Consider the following 14,203-nt stretch of genomic DNA (forward strand, 5'->3'; position numbering starts at 1 on the left):
ATATACAAGACTAATTGATACTCAACTGAATGTTAGCTTGCGGTTAATATCTTTTACTATCCAGTCCACATCTGTTTATTGGCTCACAATTCTGTCAGGTAAAATGCCACCTGTTTTTAAGAGATAAAATGCTCCCATCCGAGAGTTCAAGAAGATAGAAATATACCCTCAACTGCCTGTTTTGGATGATATTCCTGTTCTCAAGGTAACGAGGTTGGAGTCATGACATCCATCTTTGCATGATGCTGTCGCATTGGCTGATGGGAATTTTCACCCTTTAGAAGAATGGAGAAGTCGCTGGAAAGTTGCCACAGACAGTTCCTTACACAACATCTTTTCTGGTGAACGTCATCTTCCGCGTCAGATTTGAACCACTCTGAATTGGGTGAGAACAAATCATGGACGACGCAGGGCTGCCCTTTATAAGTGGAAATATATCTCATCACCAGAGTGCGACTGTGGTGCATCTCGACAGATGATCCCCATATTGTAAGTGAATGTACACGACGTTCCTACACAGGTAGCCCGAGTGACTTTTTGGAACCAACAGAGGAAGCTATACAGTGGAACACTCAACTGGACATTCTGCTATAAAACATGTTTCTTGTCTGTGTATATTTGTAAATACTACATATTTGTATATATGTATCTAACTTGTTGCCCTATACTAATAATAATAATAATAATAATAATAATAATAATAATAATAATAATAAGTAAATAATGTAGTGATATAATATTCTTTCAAAATTGTAATTATTGTCACTGACCTTACAAAGTACCACAAGTGTATGTCCTGTTTTAAAACATTTAATGCAGTAGTGTGTTTGAACTGTAATTGTTACATTGCTAATTAATTTTTTGCTGTCACACCTTTGTTGGTTACTGTGTGAAGTGATCTTTGATAATCCGTGGGAAATGATTGTATAGTCTCGGATTGGTGCTCTTAACCAAGCCCTTGTATCAGCGGGTCATGCGATGGCTAGTCATAGCCTGAGGTTTGACTTCAAACCAGATTTGTGATGGAAACTATGAATTCTGAATGGTTTATTTGATTCTGTGAGTGGTTAGAGTCTTCTCGGCTCTTATGTGATGCACTGACTTGTTCCTACTGTACTTTCACAACTAGTGGCAAGAAATATCCATGTCGGTCCTCAGAACTTCCAAGTACCAGCTCACACTCTCTGTTTCTTTGTAATTAATGTGTAACAGGACACAATAGGCTACGTTAGAGAACAATCTTGTATTATGACCACCAGTAAAAATGTTGCTTATGAATCCTTTTCACACACAAAATCATATTTCTATTTTTGGTGGAGACTAAATTGGCTTTCTATTTTCTAAACGTATTTTGTGCAGAGACCAGCAAAGCGACATGAATTTTATGTGTGTTCTTTTTTCTTGGCATATATGTCAGAGGACAGTTCATTGTCTACGTAGCTTAGTCCATTTTACATCATAGATTTTAGATGCTTCTGAAGGATTCAGTCGACCGGATCTTATCTGCTACTTCCCACTTTGTTTTATATCTCACCTCAGGCGCTATTGTTTCCTCACTCTCATTTCAGCAGTCTACAAATTACTTAAATTACACAACTTAAATTACTTCCCTTAAAATGTCTAAACTATTTGCCATGCCAGTTGGGTATTGAATTACATAAGAAAAGATTTTAAGATTCATAAAATTTCCTAAATGCAGAATTGTGGAAATACACGTATTTCTGAGATTACCAATTAGTGATGAGATTACCTTCCATTTGTGGAGAGACACATCGTCCTGAGCTAAATAGTGATGAGGCTTACTTCCGTTTGCATAGAGACACATGGTCCTGAAGTAACCACTTATTTATGTGGCTTCCTTCCAGCCTTAGAGCGTTGAGTGTCACATGGCCCTGAGCTGACCACTTTGTGCCACTCCTCCATGGTCTTCATATTTATAGGCGTGATCGGAGTGAAAATAACAAGCTGATTAATATGATCGTCTGCTGTCTATGACGTATGTAAGCAGAAATATGAATTGCAAAATTCTATTCAGGCTAGAATACACTGACGGACTCCCCTCTTGTAGGTACTCGTAGAATTTCACCGGATATTCAAACTGTCCTTCCCATTTAACACAGATATACCAATTTTTTTTTTTGAGTTATAAGTTTTTCTTCACAATGCATTTATATTAGTCACTTAAACACGAAATCCAGAAGCGTTCAGCCATTCAAACACTATTTTGTGAAAATAAGTTTTTATAGATATCGGACATACGCATTAGGGAAGAAAATTTGAACATACAATAAACTAATTTGAATGTTAGGATGTGTAAAATATCCATTACATTTCATTTTTGTAACAGAATATTCATCAGTCTGCATCTGGTGGCAGGGTCCGGTGTTGTGGTTCATTTGACTGCAGTTGGTTCGGTCTCGGGCCATGTCTGCATGTAGTCTTCCAACTTTCAGGCCGTTGTGCACTTTATCAGTCTATGCTGTCTGGTTCGTCCCTAGCGCCTCTTTTCACCGACTTTCTGTGTAATAGTCTGACTTTCCCAATGTATCGTCCTCTACACGCAACACATGCCCAAACCAGCGCACACGCCTTTCCCCAATTTTCTTCTGGATCGGTGCAATGCCAAAACGTTTTCTTATAACATCATTTGAAATGTGATCTAGTATAATTATGCCAGCCTTCCACCTAAGAAACTTCGTATCCATGATGCTTAGTTGGCGTTCTACCTCTAGAGCTGGTCAGCATTTGTTGCCGTAGAAAACGACAGGATGGATATCGATAGGACAGATATCAGTTCGGTAGAACTTAGTTTAGAGATGGCCCTTCGTCCAAAGTTCGGAAGGGCGCCTGTTGTCATTCTCCACTTCAGTCAGGCTTTGTATATCCTTAAGTTGATTTCATCAGAAAGTCGGCCATAATCATAGATTGTGGAGCCAATATACTTAAATATCTCTACTCGTGCTATATCTTCAATGTCAACATGTATGGTTCCAACTTCTCGACGATGTAATGCAATGTATTCTGTCTTGTTCTTGTTGAGGCGCGGGGCTTATTGCGCTAGTCGATTGTTCCAGTCTTCTGTTTGACGCTGCAGGTCTAGCTTATTCTCTTCAGCCAAATGATGTCATTTGCTTAGAGAAGTGTCAATGGTATTGGATTGCGCAGGTTTGTGGTAATTATGTCCATCTCAAGAATGAGCTGCAGTGGTGATAAGCCGGGGCCTTGATGGATTCCTACAGTTATGCGGAAGTCATCAGACGCTCCTGCGGTAGCTTGAACACAACTCATTTGTTCTTTGTAGAGCAATTATACCCTCTCAGCAAGGTGCTCTGGAATGCCATGTACTTGTAGGGCTGACTGATTAGGTCATGAAGTACCCGATGGAAGGGCTTCTAAGGGTCCACAAATTTGTGATGAAATCTCTTATTCTTTTCACAGTGTTTCTCAAGTAATAGTCCGGCAGCATGGATTTCTCCTATTGTGCCACAATTTTACACAAATTCAGCTTGGCTTGTTGTTTGTTTGTCTAAATCGCTAATTCTTTTGTCGAAGATTTGTTCTAAGTCTCTCATTGCGAGGTTCAGAAGTATGTTCGGGCCGTGATAAGAAAAATCGGCAGGGCTTCCCTTATTTCTGAATTGATACTCTGTCGCTAGTCTGTTTTTGACCTTCCTTGATGATATCGTTGAAAAGCTTGCTTTAGCCACACTGCTGCATCCCCCCATTGAGAGAAACAAAACTCTGCTGGAAGATAATCGGGACAGATGGCTTTCCCTGATTTCATTTCCTTCAGCATAGCCTGGACTTTAGTGACGTCATTTTCCTACGTTGGACCTTCAACAGCGGAGGTGATTAGGATTGGTAGATACGGAAATTCCATGATTGAGATGTTGTCAAAATAGTTCCACCAGTGTACTCGCGCTTCCCGCCTGTCCAGTAGCAAATCGTCTGTTTCCTCATTGATGCCGTAAAAACGTTGGACTTCTGACGTTTTGCGATGGCTCGATTGACTAGCCGTTAAAAATTCCGCTCGAATTCGCGCATGTCATGTTTCACATATAGACCTGCCTACCGCTTTGATTTTATTACGGTAAATACCTCCTTCATTTTACGAGTGGCTGTCTTGTAGGCATTCCAACGAGCAACAAACTCGTGGTACAGCTGCTTCTTCAAGCGTACTGCATATTTAACATCTTCATTCCTTGACCATATGTCATGTTTAATCCTTCGTTGTCGTCGCCCTGACTTAATTGTTCCAGGAATAGAGCGAAAGGCGTCTTTCAGTTTAGTCCGGCTCACTTCAACTATGGTGATTTGTGACTCTGTAACTTTTGCAACGACGTTAGTCTCCTTCTTCAGGGGCAACCATTTGATCCAATTTGTCTATTTCCTGTGAAGTATTGGGCTCTTGGTGACATTATCCGCAGCTTAGATGACTGGTCGTTGTTGCATCGCAAGGATTTGATAAGGGGCAACTGTTATCTCTAGAACATCTTCGAGATTTCACCCTCTCACAAGGATGTAGTCAATGCGAATTGGATGGGAGCCACTGTAGTACAGAGTAGATGAATATCACTCTTTTCGAACCGTGTGTTTGCGGTGATCAGTTTCTGCGTAATCGCGAATTTGTTGGGCATCGTTGGTCTTTTCTCCATGTCCATGAACGCCATGGACTGTTTGTTCTTCTTTCTTCGGTCCGACACGTCCATTCAGATCAGCGGCAGCGGTCTTCATGTCAGGCAGTGCCCAGAACGCATCTTTGGTTTCCATGCGCACGTCAATTTGTGGAGCGTTGCGCTGAAAAATTGGAATTTCCTTCTCTCCCCAATGCGGACGTGTTACATCAAGCGATTGTCAAACTTTTGCACCTCGGAGACTGAACCGTCAAATTTAGCTGATATGACAATGTCAACTCCATGAGCTGTTCTTCGGTTTCTGTTGTACACCAGTTAGTAACCACACCTCTTTTCACATGACTTCTCTCTATTCCATCTTTTTTTCCGCATCTCTCAGATGCCTACAAGCCTTCTCTCAAGTGCAGTGGCTTATTCGCTACTTCACCCAGGCATAATTCAATGATGGGATACAAAATGGGGGTACTAGCATGGTTAGCCGTCACAGCCCGTGCGACGGTAACCCTAGCATACTTTTCATGCTGACTGGGCACTGCCAATGCGCGTCCCTTCCAGGGGCTGCCCTAACCTTGGCTCCGATACCATGAGACATATTTCTGTAATGATGTAATGGTATTATTATACGGCCGAGTGTCTTGAAGCATTTAAGGGCTCATGACGGAATTTAGTAACGCATCTGCGGACATGGAGAACAGATGCCTTTTGCAGCCACTCCTCTACAGAAGAAATGCTACCCTCTTTTCTGCATTAACTTCCAGAAATTTAGTGTACCTCTTCCGCCATCTGGTCCCTAGTGAACGTCTCCATCTCCGCCAAAGTTGCCATTAAAAACTTTGTACATGTTTGGTACGCGATAGCTTTTATATTTTGCTCATGTTCATCGGAAGGCCAGCGGGGAACCCGTATCCGTCACCTGGGAAGCGCCACATGTTACAGCAATATAGCTGGTTCGTGTAGAATATTTATCAATGCAAAATGAAACATTATTTTACTGAAAACTAATTGTGAACCTGATAAATTACTTGTCACAGGAATCACGTATTCACGTAAAGAAGAAGGGTTACAGGCTTTTGCACCTTTGCTTGGTGTGATATGCCACAGAACGCATGACATACAAACCAGTGTCGTATTTTCTGCCCCCTGTTGTCTAGTGGTGTCAACATCAATATTTGTTTCATGATCAAGAGATTTAGTCTGTTATACCTGGAATCAATGCCCCCCTTTCATTTGTCCACTTATTTTCTCCAAAGAGTGCAGTACAATGCATGGTCGAGCCTCCCATTACTTTGCTTGTGAGCCAGTCATGCATTCGACTGGGCCATATGAATTCAGTTCATAGAGCATGAATTGGAAAGTACCAGTTCATGTTACGATATATTTTAGCCTGCGTGATCGATTTTCCCATGTGGCAGTTGTAAGCGGATCTCACCTTTAACCAAGAAATTTGCATTTCCCGCCTTTCTTCCGTAGAATATATAGAACTACCCTGTGGTGGGGAGACAGGCTCAGAATTGGATGCTATCCAACTATGTTATGAATCCACTAAAAATAATCACGTTGCCCGTGATCTTTTGAAATAAATAGAGTAATATTCCTTCTTTTACATAGCAGCAATATCCACTACAGTGCAATTCAACGTCTTGTCATCTCGAATTTTGGCTCAAGCATTGATTTTCATGCTCCTTCTATCCGTATTGTTAAAGTAATACGTGTAAGAGTATTGAAGGGCATGATAGGTTGCTTTTAGTTTCAAAATCAGGATATTAGGACATTGTAATAAAACGCTACCACCAATTCCATATTCTGTGTTGCCTTCATAATGCCTTTAACAGCAGTGTCTTGAGGAGAAAGGACAGTATCATTGCTAGCGTGAGAGCCGTCGTATACTTGTTATATTTCAGTTTTTCCAGGATTTCATCAGGATTAGTGGTTTCCGTGTTAAATACAGCAATTAAGATGTAGACTGATGTAGTACATGGTAGTAAGTATGAACGTCCTTGTATAAACCTACCGTCCTATATGTAGGTTGGCTATGTTTGATTGCACATCAAAGATACATATTTCGGAGAAGCGACACAGTGACATAATAAAATGGTATAGTGATATGTTAACAATTTACAAATACAATATGCATATTTGTGTGTCAAAATAACATTCATAAAAGATTAGCCATGTTTCAACAGATCTTGCTGAATGTCGACAAACGTTCTCAACTTTATTAATATCTACAACACAGACATTCTCTCAAACAACTTCAAGAAAAAGGTCCATTTCAAAAATTATTACTTGCCTGCAACAAAGCGCAGAGTGCTTCAAGAAGATCAAAACTCCAAAGCATATGCCGTTCTTTATGTAGGAGAACAGACTACGGATTTCGATAGAATTATATGTGCTGGATTAAAGAGCTTGTATGAGTATTTACCCTTTTAGGCTGGACCACTTCTCATGCTTTCTTCAAAATTAACTCGTACATTTCTAAACCGTTACAAGTTTCTTGCGCGTGATATCATGATTAAGAAAAGACGCAATATTTTCTCGTAACAAGTGAGAGCTTTTGAAATTTAACCTCAGATGATGTTTACTTTCAGGAATGTAATGTTTATGAGTAACGAGCTCTCTGCACTGGATATCAGTGATTGGAATGTCCAGTAGCAAATCCCCTGTGTGAGAGTTGTAGTGGATTTGGCTCTTGAACTATTGGTCACATGGTTTTAATTTGTCACTGCAGATCGAGACCCGAGGTGAGCTATAGAGATCATCAACCTCCGGACGGCGGATCATCTAGTTTTAGGTGTAGTGTGTGCAGTGAAATCTTGGCTAGGAAGTTGGACCTCTTGCGACATCTGAAGAGACACAAAGAAGATCGACCCTTCAAATGCGATCACTGCGGAAAGGTGTTATGTAGCCGAAGCAGTTTGTCGAAATACCTCAGGATCCACCCGCTCCAAGTGTGCGGATTTTCTGATAAATGCTTTACAAAGAGGAAAATGTTGACAGGGGACACGAGATTGCATAAAGGTGGGATTATAAACGATTGCTCAGTAACCCATACAAATTTCAGGAAAAGGCCGGGCGTAATGCGGTCTCACACGAGCGAGAACCGATACTGTTGCAACGTCTGTAGCAAGTCATTCATACAGAAAGGCAGTCTGACCGATCATAAGCGGTCCCGTATAGGCGAGAAGCCATATAGTTGCAATGTCTGTGACAAATCATTCGCAAAGAAAGGCAAACTGACCGATCATATGCGGACCCATACAGGCGAGAAGCCTTACAGCTGCAATGTCTGCAGCAAATCATTCATACAGAAAGGCGGTCTAACCAGTCATATACGGACCCATACAGGCGAGAAGCCTTACAGTTGCAATGTCTGTAGCAAATCATTCATACAGAAAGGCAGTCTAACCGGTCATATGCGGACCCATACAGGCGAGAAGCCATTCAGCTGCAATGTCTGTGGCAAATCATTCATAAGGAGAGGTAAACTAACCGAACATATGCGAACCCATACAGGCGAGAAGCTTCACAGCTGCAATGTCTGTGGCAAATCATTCACAAGCAAAGGCAGTCTGACCGATCATATGCGGGGCCATACAGGCCAGAAGCCTTACAAGTGCAACGTTTGTTGCAAATCATTCATAAAGAGAGGTACACTAAACGAACATATGCGGACCCATACAGGGGAGAAGCCGCACAGGTGCAATGTCTGTGGCAAATCATTCACAAGCAAAAGTAGTCGGACAGTTCATATGCGGACCCACACGGGCGAAAAGCCATAGAGCTGTAATGTCTGTGGCAAATCATTCATACAGACAGGTAAACTAACCGTACATATACGGACCCATACAGGCGAGAAGCCTTACAACTGCAATGTCTGTGGCAAATCATTCATAAGGAGAGGTAAACTAACCGAACATATGCGGACCCATACAGGCGAGAAGCTTCACAGGTGCAATGTCTGTGGTAAATCATACACACGCAAAGGCACTCTGACGGATCATATGCGGGCCCATACAGGCGAGAAGCATTACAGGTGCAATGTCTGTTGCAAATCATTCATAAAGAGAGTTACACTAAACGAACACATGCGGACCCATACAGGAGAGAAGCCTCACAGTTGCAATGTCTGTGGCAAATCATTCACAAGCAAAAACAGTCTGACAGTTCATATGCGGACCCACACAGGCGAGAAGCCATACAGTTGTAATGTCTGTGGCAAATCATTCATAGAGACAGGTAAACTAAGCGTACATATGCGGATCCATACAGGCGATAGCCTTACAGCTGCAATGTCTGTGGCAAATCATTCACAAGCAAAAACAGTCTGACATTTCATATGCGAACCCACACAGGCGAGAAGCCATACAGTTGTAATGTCTGTGGCAAATCATTCATACAGACAGGTAAACTAACCGTACATATGCGGACCCATACAGGCGAGAAGCCTTACAGCTGCAATGTCTGTGGCAAATCATTCATAAGGAGAGGCAAACTTACCGAACATATGCGGAGACATACAGGTGAGTCATAAAGAGCGGCAAACTAACCAAACATATGCAGACCCATACAGGCGAGAAACCTTACAGCAGCAATGTCTGTGGCAAATCATTTATACAGGAAGGCAGTGTAACCTGTCATATGCGGATCCATACAGGCGAGAAGCCAACAGCTGCTATATCTGTGGCAAATCATTCACAAAGAAAGGCAGTCTGACCTAACTGTTCATATGCGGACACAACCAGAAGAGAAGCCGTACTGTTGCAAAGTTTATTCCACTGAAGCACAACTTGTAGGATTCCAGCAAAGATATAGCAGATATCCTGGATTCAGGAGGTCAATTGGTCTGTATCGCGACTGACCTACCTAAGGCATTTGATAGGGTAGATCATGGGAGACTACTGGCAAAAATGAGTGCAATTGGACTAGATAAAAGAGTGACTGAATGGGTGGCTCTGTTTTTAGAAAATAGAACTCAGAGAATTAGAGTAGGTGAAGCTTTATCCTGCCCTGTAAAGATTAAGAAGGGAATTCCTCAAGGCAGTGTTATTGGACCTTTATGTTTTCTTAATATATCAATGATATGTGTAAAGAAGTGGATTCAGAGATAAGGCTTTTCGCAGATGATGTTATTCTGTACAGAGTAATAAATAAGTTACAAAATTGTGAGCAACTGCAAAATGATCTCTATAATGTTGTCGGGTTGTTGCATTTTCAAATTAAAGCTCCCTAATGAGCCGTTTTCATTCAGTAATGGCTACTATACCCCACCCATATCCAATCCCTCCTTCAAGGCTAACGCCCCTTCCTCCCCAACATCAATAACCGAACCACCGCCGTCTCAATCTATATATGTAGGATTGAGACGGCAGTGAACCGAACTGCCGAACCTTACCCCCTCCACTACCACGTGCAAGGGTTTGACAGCGGCATAGGTCCTACCCTTCTGAGGGCCCGGCTCAGACTGAATACTTTTGCCCTCCACCCGCGTGGGCGCGCTGTTGTACATCACGTCATTCACCCTAAGCCCACGTGACGAATACGGCAGCTCCTATTGGTAGCAACACCTTCCGATTGCTATTGATCGATTTGAGTTTGACAACTTGGACCGCGTGGGACGACCACGTTTTTGACGTTTGTGACATTTTGCTTTACTTTGATTTGTATGCGTATACCTGTTATATTCGTTTGCGTGGTTGAAGAAAAAGTACAAGATATTTGAGGTATGCATCCTTACTGTTCTTGTTTTACTAATCTCCTGAGGCCAGAACATGAAAACATACCACACCAAGGCAAGTGAATTTCGGATAATTTGAAACACAAGTGCGGCCAGTATCCAGTATTCGGGAGATAGTAGTTTCAAACCCCACTATCGGAAGCCCTGAAAATGGTTTTTCTGTGGTTCCCATTTTCACACCAGCAAATACTGGGGTTGTACCTTAATTAAGGCCACGATTGCTTCCTTCCTATTCCTTGGCCTTTCCTGTCCCATCATCGCCATTAGACCTATCTGTGTCGGTGCAACGTAAAGCAACTAGCCTTATCATAGTTGTCCCCCTGTGGGTAGGGCCAGTAGAATAACAGCCACAGCATCCTCTGCCTGCTGTAAGAGACGAATAAAACGGGTCCCATGTGGGCTCTGCACTTGGGAGCTTGGGTAGGCGACCACGGAGCCCTTAATTGAATTTTGGTACTGCTTCCGCTTACTTGTGCCACGCTCCCCACTTTCATCTATCCTATCTGATCTACCTCGATCACGACCTGTTCTTTTCTGCCCCCGATTGTATTATGTATGTAGGCCTACGGAGTCTTATTTTCCCTCCATGGCCCTGGGCCTCCTTAGCTGATACCATCATTTTTCCTGGTGTCAGCCCCCTTCCATTTCTTCTCTCCGATTACTAATATGTATAGGGGATGGTTGCCTAGTTGTACTTTCTCTTAAAACCATGAACTATATTTTAGGCCCTTTTAATCAACAAGCATCATCATCTTAAGCAAGGAGATTTGTGGTGAGGGCAAGATGTTTGGTGGCCATGACATATACTAGGAACTGTCCCATCATTCGCCTTACTGCAGGCGAAAGGAAAAACCATTCTGAGGACAGCCAGTGGTAGGGGAACAGCCCGTTTCTGTGTCCCAAATGCAGAGGTGTAGAAACACGGTGGAACCATATCCACCCCTCCTCTGCTTGGTTGGCCGGTTGGAGTGCATGCTGTCAGACCACAGATCAGCCTACTCTCCAACCACCAACATAGATTTCTGCCTTCGATATACAATAGGTACAAATGGCACTGTCTGAAGTGAGTTTCCACTGTCTTCAACTGGCATTTCGTCTAGGTCACAGCAAAGTCCCTTGCACACCGTAATGTTGTGGAAGTAGCAGCTTATTGTTCATAATACTGTACTAAATTAGCAAGCAATTCCTTGGACATAGCTCTTAATAGGTGGAGCTATGTTGTGACTTGGCATGGGAATGTTTTGTGCTGGATCAGCTGCCATATTATTGTTTGTAGATCCTGATGCTACATATTTCTATAAATTTATTAGAACTCCTCTCCTGCGGATGGACTGAAAGGAAGCATTATTTGTACCTCTTGCATGTTGTAAGAGGGAGCAATCACAGAATCTGTAAGCTCTCTCTTGTCTTGTAAACCCTCAAATATATTCATGATTCCATCCTTTTCCATGTAGCAGAAAAATTTTGATATATCCTGCTGTCACATAAAATAGAACATTTTATATTGTAAATAGTGTAGGTTAATGAATACAAGGGATGCATACAATTTTGTAGCTTGACATTGTTTATCATCTAAATGCAGATGACTGATTGAATGATATGTTGTTGTTTGGTGCAGTATGTAGGAACAGAGTATGTGCTATCATGTCTTGGTTTCTTCAAACACTACTCTGCCAGAGATTTGCCATCCTCTAGTAGATGAAAAAGAAGTACAAATCTCAATATTTTTCAGTATGTGGCCCTAGGTGCCTCATTTGACAGACTGAAAGATGTATCATATAGTAAGTTCCTTGGGAAAATACAAATGGTGTTGCTGAAACCTTTTGCAATGTCAGTGCTACGTTAAACAGCAAGAAGAGAGAAAAGCATTATGTTGTACCTTGTCAGTTCCAGTCTTTCTTTCATAAATGAATGATCTTGTATTTGTGTTGTATTGAATAGTTTTCTGGCTGATGAATATTAATTGATGATTAACACTGCTGAATATAATGTCATGAGATTATGATATACTATGATCACTAAAACTTTTGTTCAAATTTCTACAAAATTTTATACCTGTAACACTGTGGATAGTAGGTAGAATATAGCTCCATAAATCAAAAGATCATGTTTCATTTCAATTTACCTTTGAATCCTACAAACTCCCTCCTTAGCATATGAGTTTCCTTTCATCATTTTGGTTCCTGTATATGGTTTTCTTTCTTACATTGTATTTATATTTTATTTCCTGCATAAGTGGCATATCTTGATACTATTGACTGTTACAGTTGGCTTAAGTAGTGTTAAAGAGGACTGATGTACGAGGGGATGTTAGTGTCTATTTCTGTCATAGGTCTTAATCTGAGATAAGGATTGCCAATCCCACTCACCTTCAGGTCACTTCCTTCCTCCCTTTGTGAGTTAGCTTCCTTTTTCCTCAGCAGAAACAAACAAAAGCAGCACAGGCAAGGCCAGTCACTCCGATCCTTCAAGGCTTTGTAAATTAGTAAAAATAAAATATAGCTCCATATTTGAAATAATTATAATAACCAGCACAAGTGGTAAGCTTCTTTTCTCCAGCAAAAAAATTATTAATAATAACAATAAAGCACAGGCCAACCTCCAGGTGTATTGTTGCTCAGAATGCAGTATTTCAGAAAAAGGTAACAAAGAAGGAAAGAAAGAAAAGGAAATGAAAGAAAAATATCAGAGAAATAAAAAAAGAAAAATATATTTAATATAATATTTAAGAGTGGAGGGGGGACGAGAACCTGGGGACCCTCCGCGCGCTAAACGATTTAAATCACCCGCTCGGTAATTTTAGTTCAGCCCTGTTTACACTAGAGGCGCTGGTGTGCAATTCCTGGTGATCTTTGCGCAGCCGTTGCGTACAGAAGTGAAAAATAACGTTGAGAGTCATCTCTTACTGATTCTCTTTGACCACGTGTAAAGCCCACTAGAGCAGGACTGCATTGATAGTAGATAGTTAGAAATATAACGGGACATTGCACCCAGTGCTGTTTTCAAGAAGTGTCGTGTACTCTGGAGTTCTCACTGGTAATTCATCCTTTCCTAAATTCAGCCCGTTCTACTGACTGATACAAATCAAATCCGTTCTTTAAGTGTTTGTTTTAAGTGATTACACTGAATTAAAATATCAGGTTTTGTCTCTAGGTGTGAGGTATGTGTTACATAAGACGCGTATTAGCCATTTGTACAGCCTATTCCGTTAATTTATTGTGCTACAGATTTTCTTCATTGAGAAATTGTGATTTCTATCATTTACACTGTGTCCACAATCTCTATTGTCGGTAAGGTTCAAGTTCTATAATTTACTTTTGCGAAAATTAAACATCTCCATTGGGAAGAGTAAGAAGTTAATGCTAATCTTTCTCAGTTTCAGCATTCTACATATTTTTAACATTTAATATTTTTAATTTTCTTAAATTTTATTTCAACTTAAGCATTAAAACTGTATACGCATATAACTGGCATTCTTTTTGAAAACTCCTGGCCTTTGTGTCACAAGTGCCAGCAAATCTGTTCCTAGTGTGTTGTAGCAATATAACGTAACTTACCTTACCTATCAAAATTTTTTGGAGTGAGGAATGTTTCTGAAGGGCTACTCAGGTGAAGAATCGCGGATATTAGTTTCAGAAAGAAATTACAATATATAGTGCATAATTTTAATTATTGTGTTGCTGTGTTATTTACCTATGTTTGCAATTTAATAGTGACGCTGTGAATGTTGAGTTGTTCTTTACACTGTAGGCTGCGACATATGGTAGTGTATCAATACGTTACATTAGCGGCCGTTAATGTCATGGAAACAGTGGACAAATATGGCGCACAATAG

The 14,203-nt window shown here is 41.1% G+C and overlaps 1 pseudogene; it reads left to right on the top strand.

The window, feature by feature from the left end:
* Positions 1-7,711: 7,711 nt before the first annotated feature.
* Positions 7,712-14,203, top strand: part of LOC137503246 (zinc finger protein ZFP2-like) — a 59,956-nt pseudogene continuing 53,464 nt past the window's right edge.

This window comes from Anabrus simplex, chromosome X (genome assembly GCF_040414725.1).
Source record: "Anabrus simplex isolate iqAnaSimp1 chromosome X, ASM4041472v1, whole genome shotgun sequence".
Taxonomy (NCBI): Eukaryota; Metazoa; Arthropoda; class Insecta; order Orthoptera; family Tettigoniidae; genus Anabrus; species Anabrus simplex.